This window comes from Asparagus officinalis, chromosome 1 (assembly GCF_001876935.1).
Source record: "Asparagus officinalis chromosome 1, Aspof.V1, whole genome shotgun sequence".
NCBI classification, from domain to species: Eukaryota; Viridiplantae; Streptophyta; class Magnoliopsida; order Asparagales; family Asparagaceae; genus Asparagus; species Asparagus officinalis.
This window is the reverse complement of record NC_033794.1, coordinates 111159587-111177020: the sequence shown is the minus strand read 5'-3', so window position 1 is coordinate 111177020 and position 17434 is coordinate 111159587.

Here is a 17434-nt window from a genome sequence, read left to right as displayed (position 1 = left end):
ATTTCCCTAAGTACTAAAACCCATTAATGTTTGTGTAAATGATTTATATTATTATGTATTAACTGTATTTTCATGTACAACGAGCCCTATCCTTTGGGGTTGGTTGTGATGTTGCTCGCTAGCGCTTTGACGCTCGTTGTCCCTCCCCCTTTCAGGTAACGAGCCAGGAGCCCGGAGAGTCGCAGGTTGACGGTGATGCACTTTAGCTTCAGCCATCTATTTTAGTTATATTTTCTTTGAGCTCCACTGTAGACTTCTGTTTAGACATTTGAGAGTTTTATTCTAGAAGTTGTAAAGGCTGTGTGCCTTATTTTCTCTTGTCAGACATTTTGTATTTGAGACTTGATGAGAACTCCAGTTTATTTATTTCAGACATTTATTGGTATTTCAGTATATTAGATGATAAAATATTAATTTGATCTCTATTATTTCATCAGTTGATTCCTGTATAATCTATTACTTGCTTTGTACTACACCTGTTGTTGATTCCACTAGAGAGATAGTGATTGTGATGGTGAAACATGTTATTGCACGGTGTGATGCATGGCAGGTTTGACATTTCTGGTTTCACCTCGGACTGCAGCCTTGTGTGAACCCAGGGGCGTCACAGTTGGTATCAGAGCTCTAGTTCCAGTATCCTTAGGATCATCCTGTGTCGAGTCGTGGAGCTAGGTTAGAGTTTCTTAGGATTCATGTGTAGAGTCCGCTAAGGATTTCCTAGTATGAGTGAGGACGATATATGCGTATATCTCAAAATTTTGAGAATTTTTTTTTATGATAACTATTTTTGTTTAAAGTATATGTGTGAATACTATGTGATGTGAAAATCATATTGTGATGAACTATGTATGTACGTCTACTTTGACTCATGAACCTTATTTTTTTCTTATGATCAGAGAGATGGCAGGACGTGGGAGACCCCGCACTCGAAGGGCCGCTCAGGCAGAGCCCCAGCAGGCCCCACCTGAGCCGCAGCAGGCTCCACCCGAGCAGGAGCAGGCACCACCAGAGCCGCAGCAGGCTCCTCAGTATTTGGTGGATATCATGGCTCCCCTTATTGTCAGGATGACAGCCATTGAAGAGTTAGTAACGACTCATATAGCACCACGGACACCACCACTACCGGTAGCTCAGTAGCAGGGGATACCAACCATCCCGATCAGAGAGAGAGACCCAGAGATAGCACCTACAGCTATTCCACTAGGCACTAGCGGTACCAGATAGAGCCACGGATCAGGAAGCTTGGCTCCGTATAGTAGAGAGGTATCAGAAGATGAGGGCACCCGAGTTCCAGGGGTCACCAGACCCTCTTGTAGCACACAAATGGAAGGAGGATGTGAGCAACATACTTGACATACTCAGTGTAGATTCGGTTCAGAAGCAGAGGTTGGCATCCTACAGTCTGAAGGGAGATGCCGGGAGATGGTACCGATTACAGTTTACTCCAGAGCAGAGGATGACCCTCACGTGGGAGGATTTCATCTACTTCTTTGATGGGCAGTATATCTCTTCTGCAGCCCGGACTGGGAAAGAGCTTGAGTTGTCCCGGATGACTCAGGGGACATGACAGTGGCAGATTATGAGAGCCGGTTTATGGAGTTACTGCATTTCACGGGTATGTGGCAGATAGGAGAGCGTCAAGCTCAGATGTTCATAGCAGGGCTACGCCCTAATCTCCGCCGGTACCTCGTCTCGAGGAGGTTCTATTCAGTTAGGGAGGTAGCTGAGGCCGTCACCTCACAGGAGATTGAGACTACTATGTTCCTGAAGGACAAGGAAGGGAAGACCAAGGCAGGACAGAGCGGGGACAAGGGTAAGAACAAGAGACCTTTGTCAGGGCATCAGCATCAGCAGCAACAGGGCCCTCATAAGAAGGGACCCCAGCAGGATCAGAGAGCGCATCAGCAGCGCAAGTTTCAGGGATCTTGTTTCAACTGCCGCAAGGTCGGGCACAAGGCATCAGAGTGTCGTAGTGCACCAGCAGGAGCTCAGCAGGGCAGGGGCCCGAACCACCAGCAGCAGCGACAGCAGGGCAGAGGTCAAGGTCAGCAGCCCAGGCTTGAGACACCGCCAGCGACGCAGAGGGACAGGTTCGAGCAGTCCAGGAGGCTCCCCAAGGGCAGATTGTGTCATATTCTCCAGCATTAGCAGCAGAGCAGTCTTCAGCCACAGGCAGAGTATATGCAGTGGTTCCCCGTGATCACGGTGCCAGCGGAGTAGTTGTGGAGGGTACGTTCCTTGTAAATTCCTTTCCTGCCCGTATTCTTTTCGATTCGGGAGCTTCGCATTCTTTCATCTCGCATGCATTTATGGCTAGACTCCAGCTCGTAGCTCAGCCTCTAGATACCCCTTTATCAGTCTCCACCCCTTTAGGTGAGGTATCGCTTCTGGAGAGCGTTTGTAGGAGGTGTACCGTCAGTTTAGAGGAGTCAGAGTTCATAGTCGATCTGATAGTTTTGCACATGTCCGAGTTTGATATCATTTTGGGTATGGATTGGTTGTCGTCCTACCATATTAGTATTGACTGTTTTGCGAAGACAGTCAGATTGCGAGCGTCCGATGGGTCCGAGATGATTGTGGGCACTTCTCAGGGCAATCGCTTTGCGGAGTCATTTCTGGCGTTCATCGACGAGGTGATGCTGCGGGATCAGAGTTCTGATTTGTTAGAGACTCGAGTTGTCTCGGATTATCAGGATGTCTTTCAGGACATACCTGGGTTACCTCCTGTGAGAGAGGTTGAGTTTTGTATTGAGTTGCAACCAAGCACAGCCCCAATATCCCGCGCACCCTATCGCATGGCGCCAGCTGAGATGAGAGAGCTTCAGACCCAGTTGGACGAGTTGTTAGCTCAGGGTTTTATTCATCGGAGTCATTCTCCGTGGGGCGCGCCAGTCCTCTTCGTGAAGAAGAAGGACGGCAGCATGAGATTATGTATAGATTATCGGGAGTTGAATAATGTCACCATCCAGAATAGGTATCCACTGCCTAGGATCGATGACTTGTTCGACCAGTTGCAGGGAGTGCGATTTTTCTCGAAGATTGATCTTCGTTCTGGCTATCATCAGTTGCGGGTTCGGGAGATGGATATCCCCAAGACCGCTTTCCTCACGCGCTATGGATCTTTCGAGTTCTTGGTCATGCCATTTGGGTTGACCAATGCACCCGCGGTCTTCATGGACTTGATGAACCGGGTTTTTCGTCCATTCTTAGATCAGTTCGTGATTGTTTTCATCGACGACATCCTCATTTATTCGAGATCGGAGGCAGATCATGAGCAGCACCTCCGTTTAGCTTTGCAGACCCTACGGGAGCACCAGTTATATGCCAAGTTCAGCAAGTGCGAGTTTTGGCTTTCAGAAGTCAGATTTTTCGGCCACATCATCAGCAGAGAGGGCATATCAGTAGACCCAGCTAAGGTTACAGCCGTACTTGATTGGGAGCCACCAAAGACAGTGATAAAGATTCGCAATTTTTGGGGATTAGCAGGCTACTACAGGAAGTTCATCCAGGACTTCTCGAAGATTTCGACGCCACTTACACGCCTACTTCTCGAAGATTTCGACGCCACTTACACGCCTTACGAAGAAGGGTGTACAGTTTATTTGGAGCACAGCATGCCAGAAGGCCTTTGATATCTTGAAGACTAAGTTGACCTCAGCACCAGTTTTGACTATCCCGAGCAACGACAGGACATTCGTCGTCTATACAGATGCATCATTGGCAGGATTAGGAGGTGTCCTTATGCAGACTCAGAGAGTAGTAGCTTACATCTCACGGTAGTTGAGAGTACATGAGCAGAACTATCCCACTCATGACTTGGAGCTAGCAGCAGTAGTATTTGCACTGAAGTCATGGAGGCACTACTTGTATGGAGTGCAGTTCGAGCTGTTCACAGACCACCAGAGTCTGAAATATCTTTTCTCTCAGAAGGAACTCAACCAGAGGCAGCGGAGGTGGATTGAGTTTATCAAGGACTATGAGTTCGCGATTCAGTATCACCCGGGAAAAGCGAACGTCGTAGCAGATGCTTTGAGTAGGAAGCGTCGATATCAAATTGCGGCTTTGAGGTGCTCATTGCACCGAGACCTTCTCGCTCTTAGCCAGTTTGATTTTAGACCCGAGTTTGGTGGTACTAGTGTATTTTTGGGAGCTATATCAGTGCAACCAACTTGGAGCGGCAGAGTTGTTAGAGCTCAGTTGGAGGATTCTTGGATTCAAATCCGTAAGGAGGAGATTTCCAAAGAGCCTAAGGCCGATTGGACCATTGGTGCAGATGGAGGTCTACGGATGAATGGTAGATTGGTTATGCCAGCCAGTGCAGAGCTGAAGAGGGAGTTGTTTGATGATGCACACCGTACTCGATACACAATACATTCAGGGACCACAAAAATGTACAAGGATCTGAAGAGGCACTTTTGGTGGAGTGGTATGCGCAGGGAGATTTCAGAGTATGTGGCGAAGTGTTTTACCTGCCAGCAGGTAAAGACGGAGCACCAGAGACCAGCAGGCACACTTCAGCCGTTGCCTATCCCAGAATGGAAGTGGGCGGGCATTTCTATGGACTTTATTTTAGGTTTGCCCAAGTTGAAGAAGGGGAATGATTCAGTTTGGGTCATTGTGGACCGGTTGACGAAGTCAGCACATTTTATCCCAGTAAGGACTACTTATACAGCTGAGGCGTATGCGAGGATCTTCATTCGGGAGATAGTTCGATTGCACGGGATTCCGGATACGATTGTGTCGGACCGAGGATCGGTTTTCACCTCATATTTTTGGAGGAGTTTTCAGGACTCTTTTGGCAGCAAGCTGTCTTATAGCAGTGTATTCCACCCACAGACAGATGGTCAGACGGAAAGGGTGAACCAAGTATTGGAGAACATGTTGCGAGCATGTGTCATTGATTTTCAAGGCAGCTGGGAGGATCATATTCCACTGATAGAGTTCGCTTATAACAACAGTTATCAAGCGACGATCAGTATGGCTCCGTATGAGGCACTGTACGGGAGACCCTGCAGATCACCGATATGTTGGGCAGAGCCTGAGGATAGTTTGATGCTTGGACCAGAGCTTGTGAGGCAAACTACCGAGAAGGTAGCGTTGATCAGAGAGCGGATTCTAGCCGCTCAGAGTCGGCAAAAGAGTTATGCAGATAAGAGGCGAAGACCCCTAGAGTTTCAGATTGGGGATTTGGTTATGCTGAAGGTATCGCCTATGAAAGGCGTACAACGATTTGGGAGGCGAGGGAAGCTTGCACCGAGATACATTGGACCTTTCCGGATTTTGGAGCGCATTGGAGCTGTGTCATACAGGCTAGATCTTCCAGCTTCTATGTCTAGTATACACAATGTATTCCATATTTCTATGCTCAAGAAGCACTTGCATGATGAGGAGCGGCAGCGGGTGTTGGATGCACCGGAGATTGAGCTTCGGGATGATTTATCAACTATTGAGATCCTAGTGTCCATACTTGCTAGAGAAGACAAGAGACTCAGGAACAAGGTGATTCCCTTAGTGAAAGTTCAATGGAACCGAAGTGGAATTGAGGAGATTTCTTGGGAGCGCGAAGAGAACATGCGACACGACTACCCACACTTGTTCGAGCAGGTAAAACAAATTAAAGTATTTATGATATGACTTCTTATTTGTATATATATATATCTTTCGGAACACATGGTATATACATGGGGGGTTCCTTGTTTGGATTTTTCGCCCGACGTACTAGTTCCGTTAGATTAGGAGTTACGTAAGAATATTATCATTTTAGGTCGTTAAGTATGAATATCGCCACGTATTAACTAGCATTTAGTATTGCGAAATGTGTATGTGTGCGGGTTGAATTAGACCCTAGTCATGTTTTTCAAGTATCTTTATGAGTTAGATGTGATTTCCTGAATTTCGAGGACGCAATTCTTTTAAGGGGGGTTTTTCAAGTATCTTTATGAGTTAGATGTGATTTCCTGAATTTCGAGGACGCAATTCTTTTAAGGGGGGAAGAATGTAAGACCCCGTAGATTTTTGAGTATATGTATGTACATCAGTAATGAGGTTGAGTGTGCAAGATTTCAAATCATAGACAGCAGAGTCATAGTATGCAGTTTCTAGTCCATGAGTCGACCCATGACTGTCATGAGTCGACTCACGAAATCGAGTCCTGTTGTCATTTAGTCTCTGCTGAGTCGACTCATTATATCATGAGTCGTCATGAGTCGACCCATGAGTCATGAGTCGACCCATGACTGTCATGAGTCGACTCATCAGGGTTTTTTTGGTTTTCTGGGTCGGGTTTGTTTGGGTTTCGGGTCGGGTTTTATCCACTCGTATATATTCCCCTATATCCGAAAACACTCTTTTTGATCAGAAAACCCTAGAGAAACCCTAGCCCCTTCTCCCCCTCTAAACCCTAGCTCGTTTTTGGGATTTCTTGGGCGATTCTTGGGGATTTTCAGTGGCTTTTCATGGATTGCAGCGAAGGGGATTGTTCATCATCACTTTTGAGGCGAGTAACATCTCGCTCAATCCTTCTCCCATGTTTTTAATAGTTTACAACTGTTTTCCATGAGTTTTATTGAGCCTAAGACTTATTTTCAAGTATAAATCAATATCTTTGCTAGGGCTAATGCTAGAAATCATGTATTTCGGATTTTAAATCCCCACCAACAAGTTTTTAATGAAAACCCAGATCTGGAATTTTATTTAAAGAATAGAAACATGAGTCTTATATTGTTTAAATGCTTTCTTTCATGTATAGGAGTTAAATATTAGATTTAACTTACAAGAAAAATCGTTTCTCATGATTAATATGTTTTTCTCGCTGTATCATAGTCTAGAACTGATAGCTATAGAGATGTAGATCAGTATAAAGGAAGGATGGATCGAGTTGGCGAATTTTAACTTGTGTTATATGCAGATTTCAGTCCGTAAGTCGACTCACGACTTATCATGAGTCGACTCATCAGGTTGAGTCAACCCATGACTGTCATGAGTCGACTCACGAAGTAATTTTCCTGTTATCTTAAGTTTCTGTTGAGTCGACTCGTATCGGATCAAGAGTCGACCTATGAGACATGAGTCGACCCATAAATGAGCACGAGTCGACTCATCACAGTATTTTCCTATTTGTTTGTGTTTCTGTTTAATCATCTGCTGTATACCTATATATATACACATATATACACTGTATATATATATATATATATATATATATATATATATATATATATATATATATATATTCGAGGATCCTGTCTACTATTCTTGAACTTGGGGTGTTGCCTTGTTTATCGGATATTTAATTGCAGTGATCTTGATTTCCCCTGTACTTGTAAGATGACATTTGTGGCATGGGTTTAGATCAGCCCAGCAGGGCATGTATAGGAATAGGACATGTATATCTTTCTATGCACAGTTCTCGTGTTGGACTATAATCCATTTCAAGTCCTCGTGTTGGACTATAATCCATTAGAGTCCTTGTGTTGGACTATAATCCATTTTTATCATGTTTTAGACTTTTGCTAAACCTTGAGTATGTTACTTTACCAAGTTGGGTTCACGACTTATTGTATTTGGCTGGGACATGATAGCTACCTAGGTTGTACATGACACCTATTGTAGCTTTGTTATGTTTATACTTTATTGGTAGAGATGGGGATGTATTCTTTTCTTTATTTATTTCTTATGACCAACATCAGGTTTAATATTTAGGGATCTACAATTTGAGATACAAGGTATATACATGAGGGTTTCCTTGTTTGGACTATTTCGCTCGACGTACCTATGCTCGTGTTGTATTTCCCTAAGTACTAAAACCCATAAATGTTTGTGTAAATGATTTATATTATTATGTACTAACTGTATTTTCATATACAACGAGCTCTATCCCTTGGGGTTAGTTGTGATGTTGCTCGCTAGCGCTTTGACGCTCGTTGTCCCTCCCCCTTTCAGGTAACGAGCCAGGAGCCCGGAGAGTCGCAGGTTGATGGTGATGTACTTTAGTTTCAGCCGTCTATTTAGTTATATTTCCTTTTGAGCTCCACTGTAGATTTTGTTTGTGTAGACATGTGAGAGTTTTATTCTAGAAGTTGTAAAGACAGTGTGCCTTATTTCCTCTTGTCAGACATTTTGTAGTTGAGACTTGTTGAGAACTCCAGTTCATTTATTTCAGACTTTTACTTGTATTTCAGTATATTAGATGATGAAATATTAATTTGATCTCCATTATTTTATCAGTTGATTCCTATATAATCTATTACTTGCTTTGTACTACACCTATTATTGATTCCTCTAGAGAGATAGTGATTGTGATGGTGAAACATGTTATTGTACGGTGTGGTGCATGGCAGGTTTGACATTTCTGGTTTCACCTCGGACTGCAGCCTTGTGTGAACCCAGCCGCGTCACATAAAGTCTGAAAATTAAAGTATAAACCTCAATAAAAATTTCAGAATTAGGCATTGTGACGCCCCTCGGACTGCAGCCTTGTGTGAACCCAGTTGCGTCACATAAAGTCTGAAAATTAAAGTATAAACCTCAATAAAAATTTCAGAATTAGGCATTGTGACGCCCCTGGGTTCACACAAGGCTGCAGTCCAAGGTGAAACCAAGAATGTCAAACCTGCCATACACTACACCGTGCAATAACATGTTTCACCATCGCAATTAACATCTATCTAGTCGAGTCAACAACAGGTGTAGGTACAAAAGCAAGTAAAAGATAATATAAGAAATACTGATGAAATGATAATAATCACATAAATATCTCATCATCCAACATGCAAAAATACATAGTCAAGGTCTGAGTAGATAAACTGGAATACTCAACAAGTCTCACATACAAATATCTGACGAGAAGGAAATAAGGCACACAGCCTTTACAACTTCTAGAACAAGACTCTCAAATGTCTAAACAAAAGTCTACTGTGGAACTCCAAAAGAAAATATATAACTAAAAAGACGCCTGAAGCTAAAGTGCATCGCCATCAACCTACGACTCTCCGGGCTCCTGGCTCGTTACCTGAAAGGGGGAGGGACAACGAGCGTCAAAGCGCTAGCGAGTAACATCACAACCAACCCCAAGGGCACAGGGCTTGTTGTATAAGAAAATACAAATAATACGTAATAGATCAAAAATCATCGATCTAACTAAAGAGGATTTTAGTATTTAGAAATTTACAACACGAGCATAGGTACGTCGAGCGAAATAATCCAAACAAGGAAACACTCATGTATATACCTTGTGTCTCAAATTGTAAATCTCTAAACACCAAACCCAAGGGGGAGGGACAACGAGCGTCAAAGCGCTAGCGAGTAACATCACAACCAACCCCAAGGGAACATGGCTCGTTGTATAAGAAAAAACAGATAATATATAATAGATCTAAAATCATTGATCCTACTTAAGAGGGTTTTAGTATTTAGAAATTTACAACACGAGCATAGGTACGTCGAGCGAAATAATCCAAACAAGAAAACCCTCATGTATATACCTTATATCTCAATTTGTAAACCCCTAATCACCAAACCCGAGGTTCTAATACAAGATCAATAATAAAAGAAATACAACTAATCTCAGAACATAAGTACAGTGCCATGTCAAAGTCTACATAAGTACAGTGCCATGTCAAAATCTACATAACTATCATGTCGTGATCTTCTGTGAGATAGTCATATGCAGGGTTAAGAACTATGTCCGAAACGAGAATTATTTATATCGTAGTTTCCCAAACTCATGGGATAAGTGGCAAATGTCTAACACGAGGACTGAAATGAATTATAGTCCAACACGAGGACTTCTATGAATTATAGTCCAACACGAGGACTTCTATGGATTATAGTCCAACACGAGGACTGTGAAATGGTGAAAATATCGCTGAGATACATAGTGAAATCTACCTATATCAATTCACAATCAAATCAGTGTATATATCCACAATTGGTACCCTCAGGTCATCTATCATGTCTGGGTACATAGTAAGACTAAATACTAATGTCAGATAATCCAGTCAAACTCTCAAACGTGAGTGAAATGCTCAAAATACACAAAACAGGAAAATTTCAACAGACAGCGACCGACTCGGTCGACCGCACTCTGATACGAGCCTGGCGGTCGACCGCTAGGCATATCGGTCGACCGTCAGAACGTCGCGGTCGATCGGTGCGGTCGACCGCAGACTAATTCTGCCCCTACAGCGAGCCCAGCGGTCGACCGCACCGGTCGACCGCCAAGCGGACAGAAACCCAATCTGGGTTTTCTGTCAGCTGCTAAACCTGAAATAAAAACTTGATATTTTACGATAACAAGAGTTTTAATGATACAAAAATCATACTGAAGATAAACAACAAATCCCAAGCTTGAAATCTACATTTCTAATATTCTAAAAACATGAGAAACAATTCAAAAAAACGTTTTAATAACAATAAAAATGATTTAACTCTTGTTTAGGCCAATTTCAGATCTAGATCTTTATTAAACAGAACATTTGTGAATCTTTTATAAACTAAACCCATTGATTCTTGTACTCCATATTATAGAGAACTCAGTTTTATACGAAAATACCATTTTGGGCTCATCAAAAACTCATGAAAATTAAAAGAAAAACCATAGAAAACAGGGGTGAGGGATTGGGTGAGATGATACTCGCCTCTGGTGAGCAACTGATCGCTGAAACTGAAGGAGAACGTTTTCCTTTGCTGAATCCCACCAAGAACTGCTGCGAATCCTCAAGAACTTCTCCCAAATCACCAAACAAAGAGGATTAGGGTTTTAGGGAAGAGAGGGGGGCTAGGGTTTTGATTTCAGAACTCAAAAGGGCTCTCTCGGATACATTAGAATATAAACCAACTCACAAACCCGACCCGAAACCCATTTAAACCCAAACCTGAACAAAACTATCTGATAGCTGTGCGGTCGACCGATGCGGTCGACCGCCACGGTCGACCGCGTAGCACAAAAATGCATGCTGCTAGGCATCTTACACGCTGGCCATATCACTCGATTTCTTTCACAAAGAAACACTTGATGGGTTCTCAAACACAGATAATTTCATTCATCTGATATATGTATGTATCTATATATGATTATTTATCATAAGAGAATTATTCACTATTAATAATTCACATCTATTTATTATAAAAAGATTTCGGGGTTTTACATTCTTCCCCCCTTCAAAAGAATTTCGTCCTCGAAATTCGAAAATTATACGAGTCTAGAAATATGAATTACTAGATAACATATAGAGATATTTATACTTAACGATCTAAAATGATAATATTCTCGCTCAAATTTAAGCGAAAATATCTTCATTCTAGTGTTAAATATGAACATAACCAAAGATATAAACATAAAGTAAGATATATAACATAATAAGAATTAGTTTACCTGCTCAACCAAGTGTGGGTAGTCGCGACACATGTCCTCTTCGCGCTCCCAAGAAATCTCCTCAATGCCTCCTCGGTTCCATTGAACTTTCACTAAGGGAATCACCTTATTCCTGAGTCTCTTGTCCTCCCTGGCAAGTATACAAACCGGAATCTCAATAGTAATCAAATCCTCCTGAAGCTCAGTCTCTGGTGCATCCAATACTCGCTGCTGCTCCTCATCATGCAAGTGTTTCTTCAGCATAGAAACATGAAACACATTGTGTATACTAGACATCGATGCTGGAAGATCTAGTCTGTATGACACAGCTCCAATGCGCTCTAAAATCTGAAATGGTCCAATATATCTCGGCGCAAGCTTCCCCCGTCGCCCAAATCGCTGTACGCCTTTCATAGGCGATACCTTCAGCATGACTGAGTCTCCCACCTGAAACTCCAAGGGTCTTCGCCTCTTATCTGCATAACTCTTCTGCCGACTCTGAGCGGCTAAAATCCGTTCCCTGATCAATGCTACCTTCTCGGTAGTCTGTCTCACTAGCTCTGGCCCAAGCATCAAGCTGTCCTCTGGCTCTGCCTAACATATAGGCGATCTACAGGGCCTCCCGTACAATGCCTCATATGGAGCCATACCGATCGTCGCATGATAACTGTTGTTATACGCGAATTCTACCAATGGAATATGATCCTCCCAGCTGCCTTGGAAGTCATTGACACATGCCCGCAACATGTCCTCCAATACCTGATTCACCCTCTCCGTTTGTCCATCCGTCTGGGGGTGGAATACACTGCTATAAGATAGCCTGCTGCCAAATGATTCCTGAAAACTCCTCCAAAAATGTGAAGTGAAAACCGATCCTCGATCCGATACGATCGTGTCCGGAACTCTGTGAAGTCGAACTATCTCCCGAATGAAGATCCTCGCATAAGCCTCGGCTGTATAAGTAGTCCTCACCGGAATGAAGTGTGCTGACTTCGTCAATCGGTCCACTATGACCCAAACAGAATCATTCTCCTTCTTCGACTTCGGCAACCCCACAATAAAATCCATAGAAATCTCTGCCCACTTCCACTCTGGAATGGGTAAAGGCTGGAGTGTCCCTGTCGGTCTCTGATGCTTCGCCTTCACCTGCTGACAGGTAAAACATCTAGCCACATAGTCTGCAATCTCTCTCCGCATGCCGCTCCACCAGAAATGTCTCTTCAAATCATTGTACATCTTGGTGGTTCCTGGATGCACTGTGTACCGAGTACGGTGTGCCTCATCAAATAACTCCCTCTTCAGCTCTGCGCTGGCTGGCATAACCAATCTACCCTTCATTCGTAGACCTCCATCAGCTCCAATGGTCCAATCAGTCTTAGGCTCTTTGGAAATCTCCTCCTTTCGGATTTGAATCCAAGAGTCTCCCAACTGAGCTCTGACAACTCTGTCACTCCAAGATGGCTGCATTGACACAGCTCCTAAGAATGCACTGGTACTTCCAACCTCAGGTCTGAAGTCAAACTGGCTAAGAGTGATAAGATCCCGATGTAATGAACACCTCAAAGCTGAAACCTGCACTGGTGCCTCCAATTTCGGGTCTAAAATCAAACTGGCTAAGAGTGATAAGGTCCCGATGCAGCGAACACCTCAAAGCTGAAATCTGATGTCGACGCTTCCTGCTTAATGCATCTGCTACGACGTTCGCCTTCCCCGGATGATACTGAATCGCGAACTCGTAGTCCTTGATAAACTCAATCCACCTCCTCTGCCTCTGATTGAGTTCTTTCTGGGAAAAGAGGTACTTCAGACTCTGATGGTCTGTAAACAACTCAAACTGCACTCCATATAAGTAGTGCCTCCATGACTTCAGTGCAAACACCACTGCTGCTAACTCCAAGTCATGAGTGGGGTAGTTCTGCTCATGCACCCTCAACTGCCGTGAGATATAAGCTACTACCCTCTGAGTCTGCATCATAACACCTTCTAAGCCTGCCAACGATGCATCTGTATATACTACGAATGTCCTGTCACTGCTCGGAATAGTCAAAACCGGCGCTGTAGTCAACTTAGTCTTCAAAATATCAAAGGCCTTCTGGCACTCCATGCTCCATATGAACTGTACACCCTTCTTCATAAGGTGTGAAATAGGCGTCACAATCTTCGAGAAGTCCTGAATGAACTTCCTATAATATCCAGCTAAACCCAAAACGCTGCGAATCTCTGTCACCGTCTTCGGTGGCTCCCAATCAAGAACTGTCGTGACCTTAGCCGGGTCCACTGCTATGCCCTCTCTACTGATGATGTGGCCAAGGAATCTGACTTCTGAAAGCCAAAATTCGCATTTGCTGAACTTGGCATACAACTGATGCTCCTGAAGAGTCCTCAACGCTATCCGCAGATGCTCCTCATGATCTGCCTCCGATCTCGAGTAAATAAGAATATCATCGATGAAAACGATCACGAACTGATCTAAGAAGGGCCAAAAAACCCGGTTCATCAAGTCCATGAATACCGCGGGTGTATTGGTCAACCGAAATGGCATGACCAAGAACTCAAAAGAACCATATCGAGTAAGAAAGACGGTCTTGGGAATATCAATCTCCCTAATCCGCAACTGATGATAGCCAGAACGAAGATCAATCTTCGAGAAATACTGCGCACCCTGCAACTGGTCAAACAAGTCATCAATCCTAGGTAGTGCGTACCTATTCCGGATAGTGACCTTGTTCAACTCTCTATAATCTATGCATAATCTCATACTACCGTCCTTTTTCACGAAGGGGACCGGCGCGCCCCACGGAGAATGACTCCGGCGAATAAAGCCCTGAGCTAATAACTCGTCCAACTGGGTCTGAAGCTCCCTCATCTCAGCTGGTGCCATACAATAGGGTGCGCGGGATATCGGGGCTGTGCCTGGTTACAACTCAATACAAAACTCCACCTCTCTTACCGGAGGTAATCCAGGTATGTCCTGAAAGACATCCTGATACTCTGAGACAACTCTAGTCTCCAATAACTCAGCACCCTGATCCCATCACATCACCTCCTCGATGTATGCCAGAAATGACTCTGCAAGTCGGTTGCCCTGAGAGGCGGCTACAATCATCTCGGACCCGTCGGACGCTCGCAACTTGACTGTCTTCACAAAGCAGTCAATGCTAACATGGTAGGAAGACAACCAATCCATACCAAGGATGACATCGAACTCGGACATATGCAACACTATCAAATCCACTATAAACTCCGACTCGTCTAGACTGACGGTACACCTCCTACAAACGCTCTCCAGAAGCGATACCTCACCTAAAGGGGTGGAAACAGATAGAGGGGTGTCTAGTGGCTGCGCTACGAGCTGGAGTCTAGTCATAAATGCATGCGAGATGAAAGAATGCGAAGCTCCCGAATCGAAAAGAATACGGGCGGGAAGAGAGTTCACAAAGAACGTACCCTCCACTACAGCTCCGCTAGCTCCATGATCACGAGGAACTACCGCATAAACCCTGCCTGTGGCTGAGGACTGCTCGCTGTCACTGTTGCTGCTGCTGGTGGTTCGGACCCTTGCCCTGCTGGGCTCCTGCTGGTGCGCTGCGACACTCCGATGCCTTGTGCCCGACCTTGTGACAGTTAAAACAAGATCCCTGAAACTTGCACTGTTGATGCGCTCTCTGATCTTGCTGGGGTCCCCTTTTATAAGGGCCCTGATGTTGCTGCTGCTGCCCAGAGAAAGATCTCTTGTTCTTGCCCTTGTCTCCGCTCTGCCCTATCTTGGCCTTCCCCTCCTTATCCTTCTGGAACATAGAAGTCTCAATCTCTTGCGAAGTGGCGGCCTCAGCTACCTCCCTAACTGAATAGAATTTCCTCGAGACGAGGTATCGGCGGAGATTAGGGCGAAGCCCTGCCAAGAACATCTGAGCCTGACGCTCTCCAGTCTGCCACATCCCCGTGAAATGTAGCAGCTCCATGAATCTGCTCTCAAAGTCTGCAACTGTCACGTCCCCCTGAGTCAAACGGGACAACTCAAGTTTCTTCCCAGTCCGTGCTGCTGAAGAAACGTACTTCTCATCAAAGAAGTAAATGAAGTCCTCCCTTGTGAGGGTCATCCTCTGCTCTGGAGCAAACTGCAGTCGGTACCATCTCCCGGCATCTCCCTTCAGGCTGTAGGATGCCAATCTCTGCTTCTGGACTGAGTCTACACCGAGTATGTCCAGAATATTGCCCACATCCTCCTTCCACTTATGGGCTGCAAGAGGGTCTGGTGATCCCTGGAATTCTGGTGCCCTCATCTTCTGGTACCTCTCAACCATACGGAGCCAAGTCTCCTGCTCTGTGGCTCTATCTGGGACTGCTAGAGGAACAACTGTAGGCGTGATCTCTGGGGATCTCTCTCTAACAGGAACGACGGGTATCCCCTGCTGCTGAGCTACCGGTGGTGGTGGTGTCCGTGGTGCTATATGAGTCGTCACCAAGTCCTCAATGTACTGAGGAGCCTGCTGCGGCTCTGGTGGTGCCTGCTCCTACTCGGGTGGAGCCTGCTGCGGCTCAGGTGGAGTCGGCTGGGGCTCTGTATAAGTGGCCCTGCGAGTGCGAGGTCTGCCACGTCCTGCCATCCCTCTGATCATAAGAAAATAAGAGTTTATGAGTCAAAATAGACCTTCATAAATAACGTATCACAATACAATTTTCACAACATATAGTATTTACACAAATACTTTAAATTTATACAAAATAGTTGTCATAAAAAAAAAATTTCTCAAATTTTGAGATATGCGCATATATCGTCCTCACTCATACTAGGAATTCCTTACGGACTCTATACATGAATCCTAAGAAACTCTATCCTAGCTCCACAACTCGACACAGGATGATCCTAAGGATAATGCATACTAGGAATTCCTTACGGACTCTATACATGAATCCTAAGAAACTCTATCCTAGTTCCACGACTCGACACAGGATGATCCTAAGGATATTGAAACTAGAGCTCTGATACCAACTGTGACGCCCCTGGGTTCACACAAGGCTGCAGTCCAAGGTGAAACCAAGAATGTCAAACCTGCTATGCACCACACCGTGCAATAACATGTTTCACCATCACAATTAACATCTATCTAGTAGAGTCAACAACAGGTGTAGGTACAAAAACAAGTAAAAGATAATACAAGAAATACTGATGAAATGATAATAATCACATAAATATCTCATCATCCAACATGCAAAAATACATAGTCAAGGTCTGAGTAGATAAACTGGAATACTCAACAAGTCTCACATACAAATATCTGACGAGAAGGAAATAAGGCACACAACCTTTACAACTTCTAGAATAAGACTCTCAAATGTCTAAACAAAAATCTACTGTGGAACTCCAAAAGAAAAATAGCTAAGTAGACAGCTGAAGCTAAAATGCATCGCCATCAACCTGCTACTCTCCGGGCTCCTTGCTCGTTACCTGAAAGGGGGAGGGACAACGAGCGTCAAAGCGCTAGCGAGTAACATCACAACCAACCCCAAGGGAACATGGCTCGTTGTATAAGAAAATACAGATAATATATAATAGATCTAAAATCATTGATCTTACTAAAGAGGGTTTTAGTATTTAGAAATTTACAACACGAGAATAGGTACGTCGAGCGAAATAATCCAAACAAGGAAACCCTCATGTATATACCTTACATCTCAAATTGTAAACTCCTAAATACCAAACCCAAGGTTCTAGTACAGTAATAATTTACTAAAGAGGGTTTTAGTATTTAGAAATTTACAACACGAGAATAGGTACGTCGAGCGAAATAATCCAAACAAGGAAACCCTCATGTATATACCTTATATCTCAATTTGTAAACCCCTAATCACCAAACCCGAGGTTCTAATACATGAACAATAATAAAAGAAATACAACTAATCTCAGAACACGAACGCAGTGTCATATCATAGCCTACATGAATATCATGTTAAAATCTACATAAGTGTCATGTCAAAATCTACATAATTATCATGTCGTGAACTGCTGTGAGACAGTCATATGCAGGGTTAAGAACTATGTCCGAAACAGGAACTATATATTGTAGTTTCCAAACTCAT